Source organism: Lithobates pipiens, unplaced genomic scaffold (assembly GCF_037356315.1).
Source record: "Lithobates pipiens isolate NorthernLeopardFrog02 unplaced genomic scaffold, aLitPip1_a1.2 Scaffold_8, whole genome shotgun sequence".
Classification (NCBI taxonomy): Eukaryota; Metazoa; Chordata; class Amphibia; order Anura; family Ranidae; genus Lithobates; species Lithobates pipiens.
The window spans coordinates 16624468-16639501 of record NW_027507903.1 but is presented as its reverse complement, the minus strand read 5'-3'; positions in this window follow the sequence as shown (position 1 = coordinate 16639501).

Here is a 15034-nt window from a genome sequence, read left to right as displayed (position 1 = left end):
CGTGATCACTCCTCACAGGGACAGAATGGGGATCTGTCAATGTAAAATCGCCTATTGCGATTTATTTATTTTTTTTTAACCAAAAATATGTAGAAGAATACAATATTGGCCTAAACTGATGAAGAATTTTGGGCTTTTATAATAGTAAAAAGTAAAAGATATTGTGGTTTTTTTTCAAAATTGTAGCGCAAAAAATAAAAAAACGCAGAGGTGATAAAATACCACCAAAAGAAAGCTCTATTTGTGGGAAAAAAAACAACATCAAGTTTGTTTGGGTGTAACGTCGCATGATGGCACAATTGTCAGTGAAAGCGACGCAGTGCCGTATTGCAAAAAATGGCCTGGTCATTAAGGGGGGCAAATCCTTCTGGTGCTGAAGTGGTTAAAAATGGAGCACACGGCCTGGCAGAGAACTGCCATAAATAAATACATATTTTAAAAATCCATTCATCATGTGCGTTCTTTTTGAATCTTGGTGCGTTTTATTTATTTCTTGCAGATCTGGGCAGTAATCCAGTGTGAAGCTTTCCCTCTGGGCAGTAATGAAGACCGGTTATTGTTGCTCTCTGCAGGGTGACTAGTCTTGTCTCTGCCCATTTTTGGCAGGACCCCCCTCCCCCCCCAGAACTCTTCTTTCTGCACAGGCAATATGTATAGCACAAGGATGATGGCACTGCTACTTTTGTAAGGTAATATCTGGGTTTGCAAAGGCATTGGATGCACACAGTGGATTATTATTCTTTGTGGCTACACCATGGCTACATATATATGTATATATATATATATATATATATATATATATATATATATATATATATACACTATATAGACACACACGCATATGTGTTTGAGCTTTGGGGCAGTGTTAGCCCATCCATTAGGGGCACCTGAGTGCCGCCCCCTCTCTCCACGCCACCCCCTATATGCGATGGATAGATTCATGCATAGCATGAGTCTATCCACAGCCGCTGCGGACGCCCCCTATTCATGCATCCGGCCCCTTGCAGGGCACAGGGCGCATGAATTACAGTGGCGGGTTTTCTTTTTTTTTTTGAGGCTCTGATAGCCAAACATGACAAATATGACAAGCATTCATTGGCCATAATAAAGTCAGATCATATTTTGCTTACTAAAGTGTTTTTCTATGATCGTCAGCTCCATCTAGTGGCCATAATGCTTTTTTCCAAGATAAAATATCTGCAGTCCACATCCACCAAACAGACCTCCAAGCAGTGGCGGTCCCTCCATTAGGAGGGCAGGGGCGCCTCCCCTCTAATCCATGCGCTCGGCCCCTAAACTACATGTGGGGCGCCTGATGCATGGATTTCAATTATTTTTTATTTTTTATTTTTGTAATCACATGCTTGGCGCCCGAGGCTCTAATAGGCTTCAAAAAAGGGTGGGCTCGGGACGCAGAGAATGCGCTCCGATCCCACCCAGGCGCCTTACAACAGCAAATGAATATTCGCTGTTATAACGCCGATCCTCAATCCGGCCAATCAGAAGCAGGAGTGAGACCCATTTTTCCGATTGGCCAGAGAAGACTCCCGATTGCCCACCAGGGATGGGGTAACTAAGTGCTACTGACCGACCGGGGGGGGGGGAGGGGGTGGCATTCTGTTTGCTGACCCCCATAAAAAAATTCCACCGGCCGCCACTGCTTTGGGGTACACTCCGTAATGCAATAAGCGGCACATACCTATGCAAGTGAGTACATAATACTCCAATAAAGGAGTGTCTAAAAAGATAACATCCACACAGAGGCCGCAGAAAAGGGATCAGAAGCTTTAGCAGATGAAGGGGATGCGGATGCATGGTGCAAATGACATGGAAAATACCTAAATTGGCCATACAGATGAGACTAACTTCACTCTTCCCAGGATGTCCATATGTATGGAGCCCTGATGGTCTAATGTTTCTTGTGCTTGCCCATGAGATTGTTGGTGGTTTAAACTGTAGCACAATAATTGTTCATATATTTATTTGAAATACACCTCCATTATTCTCCTAAAGATGCAAATTTTGTATCTGAGAAACATGCAGAATCATCTCCAGTGTAGCCCAGTGTACAATTTAGTGTGCAGGAGTGATGTCATCTCAGCAGGGCCAATGAAAATGGTCAGTACCTTGAAGCCAATCTAGATGACAGCGGCCGAAGAGGAGCTCCAGAACACCAGATGGAGAGAAAAGGTGAGTATAGTTCCTCCTAAAGTGGCCCCTAGTGTAGATACCTGCTTTGGTCACTAGAGGTCTCCCTTTCCCTATAGATAGTCTATAAATAAAGTTGCAGGGTTAGTTTCAAGAGAGTCCAGGTCTTGGAAGAATAGAATAGGATTGGCCCCAATGGGAAGTTCTGAGGCCCTCTTCAGAAAGATGTAGATAATTCAGAAACTGGCTTAAGATATTGGTGCTTTTACCATACTGCTTGCGCCTTACAATGGGTGTGGGTTCACATTAGCATGAGTCGGGCCTAAACCTGGCTAATGGTTCCCCCGAGCATTAGTTCATTGTCACAACGTTACCTTGGCCCGCCGACACTTGTCAGGATAGGCCACAAAGATGAGTCACCCTAGAAAGGAGAAGAAAGGAGTGGAATTCTCTGGACGTTTCTGGAAGGTGGGATGTTTATGAGAGCTAGAGGAGGAGCATCCTGTGTGTATAAGGGATAAGTATGGGACATGCCACTGAGCTAGAGCGGGAGTCTCTGGAGTTGTGATTGGGACTATGGAGTCCAAGAATGGGGTGGGGATGCTAGAGCAGTGGTCATCAACCCCGTTCTCAGGGCCCACTAACAGGCCAGGTTTGCAAGATAACTGAAATACATCCCAGGTGATATCATTTGCTGCTCAGTGATTGCAGTATTCTAGTCCGCATCTCCCCAAAGGTAATACATAAAACCTGGCCTGTTAGTGGCCCCCGAGGACAGGGTTGATGACCACTGTGCTAGAGGAATTGGGTCTTTTAGACTTTTTGCCCTGAAGGGGAAGACTGACCTTATATCACCTAGGCACTGTGGAGGTGATGTTACCCATCAGCTCTGATTGTGCAGGTTCTACTTTCAGAGGCTACCCCAGTTGAGCGATCCTCAGGACCTGATTTTCACCTCTAATTACAAAGAGCTGTCAAAGGACATCAGGGACAAGATTGTAGACCTGCACAAGGCTGGAATGGGCCGCAAGAAGCTTGATGAGAAGGAAACATCTGTTGGAGCGATTATTCACAAATAGAAGAAATACAAAATAACCATCAATCGCCCTCGGCCTGGAGCTCCATGCGAGATTTCGCCTCATGGGGTAAGGAGGATCATGAGAAAAGTGAGGGATCAGCCCAGAACTACACGGGAGGAGCTTGTGAATGATCTCAAGGCAGTTGGGACCACAGTCGCCAAACAAACCATTGGTAACACAATACGCTGCCATGGATTGAAGTCCTGCAGCGCCCGCAAGGTCTCCTCATGAAGGCACATGTACAGGCCTATCTGAAGTTTGCCAACTCACATCTAAATGATTCAGAGAAGGATTGGGAAAAAGTGCTGTGGTCAGATCAGATGAGATCAAAATTTAGCTCTTTGGCATTAACTCGACTCTCCGTCTTTGGAGGAAGAAAAATGCTGACTATGACCCTAAGAACACCATCCCTACTGTGAAGCACGGAGGTGGAAACACTTTATGCTTTGGGCTGTTTCTCTGCTAATGGTACAGGCCAACTTTGTTGCATTGAGGGGCCAATGGACAAGGCCATGTATTGTAAAATCTTGGATGAGGACCTTCTTCCCTCGGCCAGAACACTGAAGATGGGTCTTCCAGCATGACAATGACCCAAAACATACCACCAAGGCAACAAAGGAGTGACTCAAGAAGAAGCACTTTGAGGTCATGGAGGGGCCTAGCCAGTTTCCAGACCTTAATACTCTAGAAAATCTATGAAGTGTCAGGAGAATGGCCCATACTTGGCATGGCCACATCTGGCGCACTCCCGTGAGCATCGGTGCGCGCATGGGGAATTGGGGCACAGAGGTGCATTGCGATGCAATATACACCCTGCCCCAACCCATAGAACACTGCACCTCTCACTCTACATCTTGCCCCACCTAATAGAACCCTGCACCCCTCACTAAACACCCTGCCCCCATTTCTTGTGAAAAAAAAAAAAAAACACCCAGCACCCCTGACTGTAGACCCTGCCCCCACCACATAGAACCATGCACCCCTCACTATAGACCCGCCTCCCGACCGCCTATAACCCTGCATCCCTCACTATACACCCGCCCCCACCCTTCACTATTCACTCTGACCTACTGTACTCTATAACACGCTGCTCCGCTCACTATTGATACAGCACCGACACTGTATAACACTGTACGGCTCACCATTCACCTGCCCCCACCCCACACTTCCCCAAATTGTATAACATTGCACCCAAATTTACCCTTCTCCAGCCCCATATTGATTCATTATTCAACACTGCACCCTGTTTGTACAAGAGAGCACCCATCATTTTCATGTATAATGCTCCATCCATTACTGTGCACTCTTCCTCACACCCTATACAGCCGCTTTCCAGTACTGGGAAGGCCCAATTTGTATAACACTAGTATGTACCCTACTCCCTTTTCTTACTGGGAGATCCCATTCTTTTAAATACTGCATCCCTTTACTGTGATCACTGCCCCACCAAACTATTAGGGAAGCCCCATTCTGCATAACCCTGCACCCCCTTACTTACCCAACCACATGCCCCCAATGGTACTGGGAGCCCTACTGAACTGTACCCCACTACATACTCAGCGCCATCTCATTATGCTCACTGGTAGTACTAAGAAGCCCCACTCTAGAATGCTGCACCCCTTCCTATCTACGCTGCCCCCACCTCTTTCTACCTACTCTTGGTACTGGAGAGTCCGATCTCTATAACACTGCACCCCGCTGCAGTATACCTCACCGTTACCACAATACTACTTCCTCATCTGCTGCAGGTATAGAGGCCCCACACTTCAAAATACTGCATGTAATATTTCTATATTCCCCTTCTCTAATATTTTGTTGAGGTGGATACAAAATTGCGTTTGTCAGGGGCAAGAAAATGCTTGCCCAAGGTCCAATCAATACTAAAGACGGCCCTGATCTGACCACAGCACTTTCTCCCAATCCTTCTCTGAATCACTTAGATGTTTATTGACATACAGTACTTCAGATAGGCCTGTACATGTGCCTTCTTGTGGAGGAGGACCTTGTGGGCGCTGTAGGATTTCAATCCAGGGCGGCATATTGTGTTACCAATGGTTTGTTTTAGGGGCGCAACGGATCAAAAAACTCACGGATCGGATCGTTCCTCGGATTGGATAATTTTTGGGATCAGAAAATAATAATTGAATTTGCAAAAACCTGTGAAAATTCCACCACCATATAGTCCCCACTGTAATATCCACAATCTCCCCCACTGTAATATACATCTCCCCCACTGTAATATCCACGGCATCTCCCCCACTGTAATATCCACATCATCTCCCCCACTGTCATGTCCACATCATCTCCCCCCCACTGTAATATCCACGTCATCTCCCCCCACTGTAATATCCACATCATCTCCCCCCCCACTGTAATATCCACGTCATCTCCCCCACTGTAATATCCACATCATCTCCCCCCCACTGTAATATCCACGTCATCTCCCCCCACTGTAATATCCACATCATCTCCCCCCCACTGTAATATCCACGTCATCTCCCCCCACTGTAATATCCACATCATCTCCCCCCCACTGTAATATCCACGTCATCTCCCCCCACTGTAATATCCACATCATCTCCCCCCCACTGTAATATCCACGTCATCTCCCCCACTGTAATATCCACATCATCTCCCCCCCACTGTAATATCCACATCATCTCCCCCCACTATAATATCCACGGAATCTCCCCCCACTGTAATATCCACGGCATCTCTCCCCCCCCCCCCCACTGTAATATCCATGTCATCTCCCCCACTGTAATATTGGCTGAGTATGGCTGGGTACGGATGAACATGGCTGGGTATCACCGAGTATGGCTAGGTATTATAGAGTATGGCAGATTATGGCTGGGTATTGGCAGAGTATGGAGGGATGGATGTGACTGCAATTGTTACAGAGCAGCGCTGTGGTCACTACAGAGCCAGCCCATAGCGCTGCTGCCATCCGATCTCTCCCCTCCACTGTACAGATCATTACACAGAGGGGAGAGAGGAACCGGCGTTGTGACGTGATGCCGGTTTGTTTACAAGTGATCGCTCTGTCATTTGACGGAGCAATCACATTGTAAATGGCCGCCGGGTGTACCAAGATGGGCGCCGCTCCGGAGCTAGGCCGAAGCCGCAGCCTTTCCTAAGGCTGAGGAAGTGGAGCGCTCCGCGGATCGTGGGGTGTGCCGATCCGAACAGGCTGAGCCGGACGGATCACGGATTGGTGACGATCCGTTGCACCCCTAGTTTGTTTGGTGACTGTGGTCCCAACTGCCTTAAGATCATTCACAAGCTCCTCCTGTGTAGTTCTGGGCTGATCCCTCACTTTTTCATGATCCTCCTCACCCTATGAGGTGAAATCTTGCATGGAGCTCCAGATAGGTTTGCCACCTCATCCCTTTAAACCCGAACACAAATGAATCACATGGGTTCTGAGGCTAATTTAATGCAGATAAGGCACCAAGTGAGTTTAATTACCACCTTAATCACCCACAGAACCTGTGTAATTAATATGTGTTTGGGTTTAAAGTGATGAGGTGCCAACTCTAATGCCCCGTACACACGTTCCGATTATCGTACGACCGATCGTTCACATTTTGTTGCATACAACTAAGATCGAATACAACAGTGCAAAATGTGTGTAAGATTTTTGTCGTACGATTCTGGAACAATCTTCCGTCGTGCGTAGCTACGTATTTTAAATGATGTCAAATACGTGTGACCTGTGTGTCCTTCTGGTTTATTTTCGTGCTTCCGATCATGCGTGGTTTTTGTCGAATGACATTTATCGGACGCATACTGTACTGGCTATACGATTGTCGTACGACGGGCTGTCATCCGACCAAAGTTTTCCTGTTTGTCCCTTCGGATTTGGTTGGACGGACTGTCGCGATCGGCTGTCGAAAGCTGCGTAAAAACGATCAGATTATCGCACGATCTGTCCGAAAGCGACTTTTGTGGTCCGATAATCGGAACGTGTGTACGGGGCATTAGTCCAGACCGAGGACGATTGACCGTTATTTTGAATTTCTTCTATTTGCGAATAATCGCTCCAACAGTTGTCTCCTTCTCTCCAAGCTTCTCGCTGTTGGTCTTGTAGCCCATTCCAGCCTTGTGAAGGTCTATATTCTTGTCCCTGATGTCCTTTGACAGCTCTTTGGTCTTGCCCATGATGGTGAGGTTTGAATGGAAGAAAAATTCTGTGGACAGGTGTCTTTTATACACATAACGAGTTGTCGTTAGGAGCTCCTTCTTATATTGACAGGACTAATCTGTGTACCACATGAGCACCTACTGTTGCCAGTCTATGGGAGCCAGAATTATTGTTGGTTGGTTGGGGATCAAATACTTATTTTACTCACTAAACTGCAACTCAATTTATAACATTTGTATCGTGTGTTTTTTCTGAATTTTTATTTGATATTCTGTCTCTATTTAAAATACAGCTGATAACAATTATAGACCCTTCATTTCTTTGTAAGTGGGCAAACTTACAAAATCTGCAGGGGATCAAATAATTATTTTTTACCACTGTATGTACATTTCAAGGATTTTAACAAACTACCTTTTGTTATTACGAAAAAAAAAAAAAGTTTGTTTGTCTGTGTCCATGTGCAAAGTGCACATCTAACCATAGTGATTTTATAATTATCAATCAACCGTTGCACTAATTAGGAAAGTGTCGGGTTCTGCATCCCTTTAGACATGATTTCTCTTTGGGAGTTTCTCACCAAAAATTACATTTTTGTAGCAGGGGATGCCCAAAATCAGACTTTTATCTTAGTGTAGACTTCTGGGAAAATCAGTGAGCCAATCCTAAACAGGCAATTACATATCTGGGGGGGGGGGGCGCTCTGTACACCATTTGTGTTTACAGAACACCTCCAGGTTGCCATATTGCATTTTAGAGAAAATGATAGCGCTGCAGATTGAAAAGGAAAGGTCACAAAAATGTTTAACAACATTCAATTACAATATGACTTGTAGAGTATAGCAGTTGTATACAGAATACTTTATTAATCCCAAAGGGAAATTGGGAAATTGTATATGCTATAATATTATTATTTTTTTTTTTGCTATTTTTCCCCCATGAAAGTGGAGTTCCCCTTTAAATTTATAACAATACATGGAAATTATGAGCTGCTGCACTTGCAGGGATCTAATGAGTAAAGTGGCAGGGTCTGCATCCTGTAGTGCAGACTTCTGGGAAAATCAGTGAGCCAATCACACAAGCAGGAAATGACATATGTATGTACAGAACGCTTCCAGGTTGCCATATTACATTATACATTGAATTACAGAGCTGCAGATTGAAAAGGAAAGGTCTTTTTTTTGTGTGTATGTGTGTGTTTTTCTGTGTCCATGTGCCGAATATATCTAACGGGAGTGATTTTATAGTTACCAATCAGCTGCTGCACTTGCAGGGTTCTAATAAGGAGCATTATTTTCCACACTGTAGATCATCCAGAGGGGAATGCTTTTTTCTCAGCATAAGCTGAGTTACTCTTTAACCACTTAAGGACTAGAAAGATTTGCCCCCTTAAAGTGGTTGTATACTCATTTTTTTTACTTTTACCTACAGGAAAGCCTATAATAAGGCTTACCTGTAGGTAAAAAAAATATCTCCTAAACCTGTACGGTTTAGGAGATATTCCCCTCGGTATGCGCCGCTGACTGCAGCGGCGCATGCGCACAGGGGATTCCCGGCTGCAAGCCCGGCAGTGGCCGGACCCGGCCGGGATTGAAATCTCCCGCGCGCATGTGCGGGAGTGACGATATCGCGGCTCCGGCCACTCACAGCGCCGGAGCCGCGATACCCGGAAGAAACGCAGAGGGAGCATGTCAGCTCCCTCGGCGTGGATCGGACCAGATGTTGGGGCCTCGTTCTAAGGTAAGTATTTCATAATGAGCTAGTATGCGGTGCATACTAGCTCATTATGCCTTTTCCTTTGCAGGTAAAAAAAAAAAAACATCTGCGGGTTTACTCACGCTTTAATGACCAGGCCATTTTTTGCGATTTGGCACTGCGTTGATTTAACTGACAATTGCACAGTTGCGCGACGCTGTACACAAACAAAATATACGTCCTTTTTTCCCCACAAATAAAGCTTTCTTTTGTGATATTTGATCACCTCTGCGGTTTAAAAAAAAAAAAAAATATATATATATATATATATATATATATATATTTTTTTTTTTTTTTTTTTTTTTTTTTTTTTTTTTTTTACTTTTCGCTATAATAAATATCCCCCCCAAAAAATGTAAAAAAAAATGAATTTCTTCAACAGTTTAGGCCAATATGTATTCTTCTACATATTTTTGGTTAAAAAATAAATAAATGCAATAAGCGTATATTGATTGGTTTGCTCAAAGGTTATAGTGTCTACAACATAGGGGATAGATTTATGGCATTTTTTTTATACTAGTAATGGAGATTTTTAGCGGGACTGCGACATTGCGGTGGACAGATCGGACACTTTTGACACTTTTTTTTGGGGGCCCCTGACATTTATATAGCGATCAGAGGTAAATATGGCCACTGATTACTGTATAAATGTAACTGGCAGGGAAGGCATAGCTCCCAACTGTCCCTGATTTGGAACAATGTACCTCTGTCCCTCATTCCTCCTCATTCGTCCCTACTTTTGGTCTGATCTATATAGTTGTATACAAAATTCACTTTTTATCTTTCAAATAGTGTTTCCCAGTGCTAAACCTTTCATTTGATTTCTAAATTGCTGCATTTGTAAATGTCAAAAGCCAATATAGATGAATAATAGTTGTAAAAAAAAAAAAAAAAAAAAAACTTGTGGGTTTAACTAATCTTCTTTTTTTTTTTTTTTTTGTATAACTCTGTATAATTTTTTTTGTTTTTTAGAATTCTTCTTTAACCACTTAGGCCCCTTTCACACATGCGGATGATATGTCCGTATTTCATCCATCCGTTTGCGGATGAAATACGGACATCCATTCATCCCTATGGGATAGCGGGTGTCTGCGGATGAGCATCCGCAGACACCCGCTATTGTCCGCCTCCGCAAATGTCCGATTCTGCAGACGGAGGAAAATCCTATTTTTCTGTCCGTCTGCAGAGTGGATCGGATGAACACGGACACACAGTCCGTGCTCATCCGATCCCCATAGAGGAGAGCGGAGAGCTGACAGGGCGGTCCCCTCACAGTGTGCGGAGACCGCCCTGTCCGCAGCCGGCTCAGCGGGGACAACGGAGCGATCCCCGCTGAGCGAGCGGATCATCACGGGGCGGATCTTTACTGATCCGCCCCGTGTGAAAGGGGCCTTACAGACCGGACCATTTTGCTGGTCAAAGACCAGAGCACTTTTTTGCGATTCGGCACTGCGTCGCTTTAACTGACAATTGCACGGTCATGCAACGTGACTCCCAAACAAAATTGACTTTTTTTCCCACAAATAGAGCTTTCTTTTCGTGGTATTTGATCACCCCTGCGTTTTTTATTTTTTGCGCTATAAACAAAAATAGAGCGACAATTTTGAAAAAAACACATTTTTTTTACTTTTTATTATGATAAATATCCCCCAAAAATATATAAAAAACCTTTTTTTTCCCTCAGTTTAGGCCGATACGTATTCTTCTACATATTTTTGGTAAAAATAAATCGCAATAAGCGATTATTGATTGGTTTGCGCAAATGTTATAGCGTTTACAAAATAGCATGGCATTTTTATTAATATTTTTTTTTTACTAGTAATGGCGGCGATCAGCGATTTTTTTATTGTGACTGCGACATTATGGCGGACACATTGGACATTTTTCGTGGGTATGCCCGCGGCGATCGAGTCCGCAGGACCCGCGACCGGACTCACGGGGGTCCCGACCGTTACGCGAGCGCGCCGCCGGCGGCACGCACGCGATGGCAGGGCGGCATTAAAGATTGGACGTACCTATACGCCAATATGCCTGCCCGTGCCATTCAGGGTGCGCCGGACGGGAACCGGTTAAGGGGGCGTGGCGGGGGGGTGCATCCTATGCTTACATACTTTTGCTAATAGATGTCCCTCGTTCACATCTCAAAAAGTGGGGAGTTATGGGAAGGGGTTAACACTGGTGGTGATCAAGGGGTTAAATGTTCGCGGGGGGGGGGTTCTAACTGTGGGGGGGAGGGGACTGACTGGAGGAGGAGACATATCACTGTTCCTGATCACTAGGAACAGCAGATCTCTCTCTACTCCCCTGTCAGAACGGGGATCTGTCTGTTTACATTGACAGATCCCCTTTCTGTCTCTCTGAGGAGCGACCGCGGGTCGCCGGCGGACATCGCGGCCGCCGGCCACGCACATCCGCCTTCCGGCATTGCGCCCTCTAGAGCTCTTAAATCGGCCGACGTACACCTACGGCGATTGCCGCAGCCCTGCCAACCTGCCGCAGTATAATGACGGCGGCTGCTCGACAAGCGTTTTAAAATGTAAAGGAATGGTGTAAAAAAATTTAATGACAAATTTATACAATTTGCAACAATTTATGGAAATACAAATGAATAATGGAGGGAAAAATAAAAAATTCAGCGCGAGTCTCCTCGCTGTCATAGCCCCGGGGCCGCCGCACAGACCATTGGAAGCCGCTCTGTGTCTTGTCACCCCAGCATGGCGTTCTGCTGAGTGACCTCACACCAGCGAGGAAATCCTAGCCCCGACAAATCTACCAGCTGTGAGACGAGGTGAGAAATACAAGCGACTTGTGTATCGTCTTTAAAACGCAAATGGCAAACTGCCCACTGAGAGTGCAAAGCTTTAGCCAAAAATAGCTGATTCCGGGAGCACAGGAGGACACGGGGCCTGGAATCTAGAGAGCGGCCTTGAAATTCTGGGCTGACATGAGCGGGGAGTGCTTTCTTCTCTTAACCCTTCCGATGTTTGGGCTGTAGTGGATACATGGAGCAGATCACCGGCGTTAGTGGTATGGATAGGAGAGCCGTGTATACAATGATTGTTCTAAGGATCCATTCACACCTCCATAGCTCCCAAATGTCCCTGATTTGTAGCAATGTCCCTCTGTCCCTCTTTCCTCCTCATTTGTCCCTCATTTTGGTCTGATCCATATAGTTGTATATAAAAAAAAGTTTCCCGGTGCTGAACCTTTCATCCGATTTCTAAATTGCTGCTTTTGTACATTTTAAATGCCAATATAAAGGAATAGCAGTGGTTAAAAAAAAAAACACTTGCGGATTTAATTAACTTTTTTTGGGGGGTTAATTCTCCTTTAAAGGGATGTGGCAGGGGGGCGTGTCCTATGCCTACATACGTTTGCTAGTAGGTGTCCCTCATTCCTATCTCAAAATGTTGGGAGGTGTGCACTTCACTTAGCTTGCATTCCTGCTCGCGATTTTCATGCCATTCCATATGTCACGCCAGGGGCATTGCTAGGTCTACAAAAGATCTGGGGCTAGAGCCCATAGCAGCGTAGTAAAGAAAGTCAGTCGCTTGGGTGGGCATACACATGTATATAATATATGTGTGTGTATATATCCCCAGAGAGCCCCCCCTTACATCAGGGTCCCCAGAGAGCCCCCCCTTACATCAGGGTCCCCAGAGAGCCCCCCACTTACATCAGGGTCCCCAGAGAGCCCCACTTACATCAGGGTCCTTAGAGAGCCCCACTTACATCAGAGTTCCCAGAGAGCCCCTCTTACATCAGGGTCCCCAGAGAGCCCCCCTTACATCAGGTTCCCCAGAGAGCCCCCCCCCCTTACTTCAGGTTCCCCAGAGAGCCCCCCCCTTACATCAGGGTCCCCAGAGAGCCCCCCTTACATCAGGGTCCCCAGAGAGCCCCCTCCCCTTGGGGACTCCTGCAGAGACTCGGGGCTATGAGCCCCAGATTTGGGGCAATAGCCCCAAAAGCCACCCCCTAGCGATGCCACTGTGTCACGCCCATACACTTCAATGGGCCGCCCAATGAGAGTTTGTCACCCAATAGAAGCTTCTGCTCCTTTTTTGGGGCAACAAGCTTTGTGCGATTTCTAGGGCTAGGTTCCCACTGTTGCTGGTTTTGCGGCCTGCGTTCTAGCGTTGCACGACAGCCCATTCAAATGGGCTGCCTGCCGTGCCTGCGTTTCACACAAGAAAAAGGTTCCTGCAACATTTTGAAAAGGCAACAGCAGGGAAATCTGCAGCATGCGACTTTCCTGTGATTCCCACTGTGCGTTTTAGATGCTTAGGGGTGCCATTAGGAATGAATGGCAGCCCAGCGCATCTCTAAAGTGTTTTGGTTGCGGGTGCAGGAACAGCTGTGATTTTCGCACCTGCAATAGTGTGAACCTAGAGTTAAGGCATGATATAAGATCCAATGATTTATTGGTTTTAAAATGCCTCACATACATGGAGGAAAACTTGTAAAATAGCACCGGCCAGCATATACATAAAAATTAGTGCCTGCGCTTCTGGGACTCGTGGGTAGCCATGACGTTAGCACTCCGTCCGCCCTACACGTTTTGTCAGAGTTTGACGTTGTCCTGTGCCCCAGGGCGACGTCAACCTCTGACGAAACATGTAGGGAGGATGACGTGCTTATGTCATCGCTACCCACATGCTGTTAATGTAGTATATCACACTTTAGAGTCGCAACTGTCATATATAGTTTACTAATCCAATTAAGGCTTGGTTTTTCTTCCTTACATTTATTACGTCTCTTGGTATGATGCAATGTTATGTGAGCCCATTCGAAATAAATAGCCACAAATCATACTGCACTGAATTGCATGGGAATAATTCTTTTTTTATATTGAAAGCAAACTACCCCATCCATCCACGTCTCCATGCTTTATTTTGTTGGGAAATCGCTTTGAAAAACACCCCCTAGCATTTCTAGACGTGGCCATCTTGAGTAAAGGCAGATGCTTGACATAGCATTTACTTCCTGGAACCTGACTGCCCTTAGCTCAGGCACACAGGCTAGAGGGTGTACTTAGCTCAGAAAGTCCCTCATCCCATGAAGTCTACTGGGATGTATGACATCATTTTGGCCTAGGACAGAAATCAGGAGGCAACTGAAGACATGTAAAAAAAAAAAAAAAAATTTGAAATCAAATAAATATAATATATTTTCCTGTCTGTTTACTGATACTAGCAGCATAAGGATTGATAATAGGTAGACATGGGCGCCGTCAAAAAAATGGTTTTGTTCCCTTCCGTTTTGTTCCGTATGAAAAAAAAATCGTAATTCGTGTACGAAATTTAATTCGGATTTGTACGAAATACGAATTTTCATTAGATTCGTAAACTTGTAGTTAAAATAAAGAAAGTTCGTTATGATGAATTTATCATTATGAGGGGTTCCCACCATCCCTGTGCTGTGCTGACTTCCTCTGATTGGTGAACAAAACACCAGTCATGTTTCTGCTAATTTGGATCCAAAATTCGTTAACAAAATTTCGTATTTCGTATTAAATTCGTAAGCATAAAAATTCGTACTTCGGATTCATATGAATATACGAATTTCCGGAAATTCGTACTAATCGCACATGTCTAATAATAGGTAATGTTGCTTTAGAGAGTAAATTTCCACTTCGAAAGTATTATCAGTGTGGCGATCTGCAGCCCTCTACTGTCTGAATTATTGTGAATGCCTGTAAATATATTATGTATGCACTTCCTGTCCCTGAGTTCTTGGCTTTCAAACCCTGGAAGGAGGGAGTAGAGAGAGAAAGTCTCAGCCACATGTCCTGTCCATGTTCTATGCCAGAAAAGAACTATTATGCAAGTTTTGCTATAGTCTAATCAGTGGTGTCCAAACTGTGGCCCTGGGGGCCAGATGCTGCCCTTTGCTTGCTTTTATCTGGCCCTCT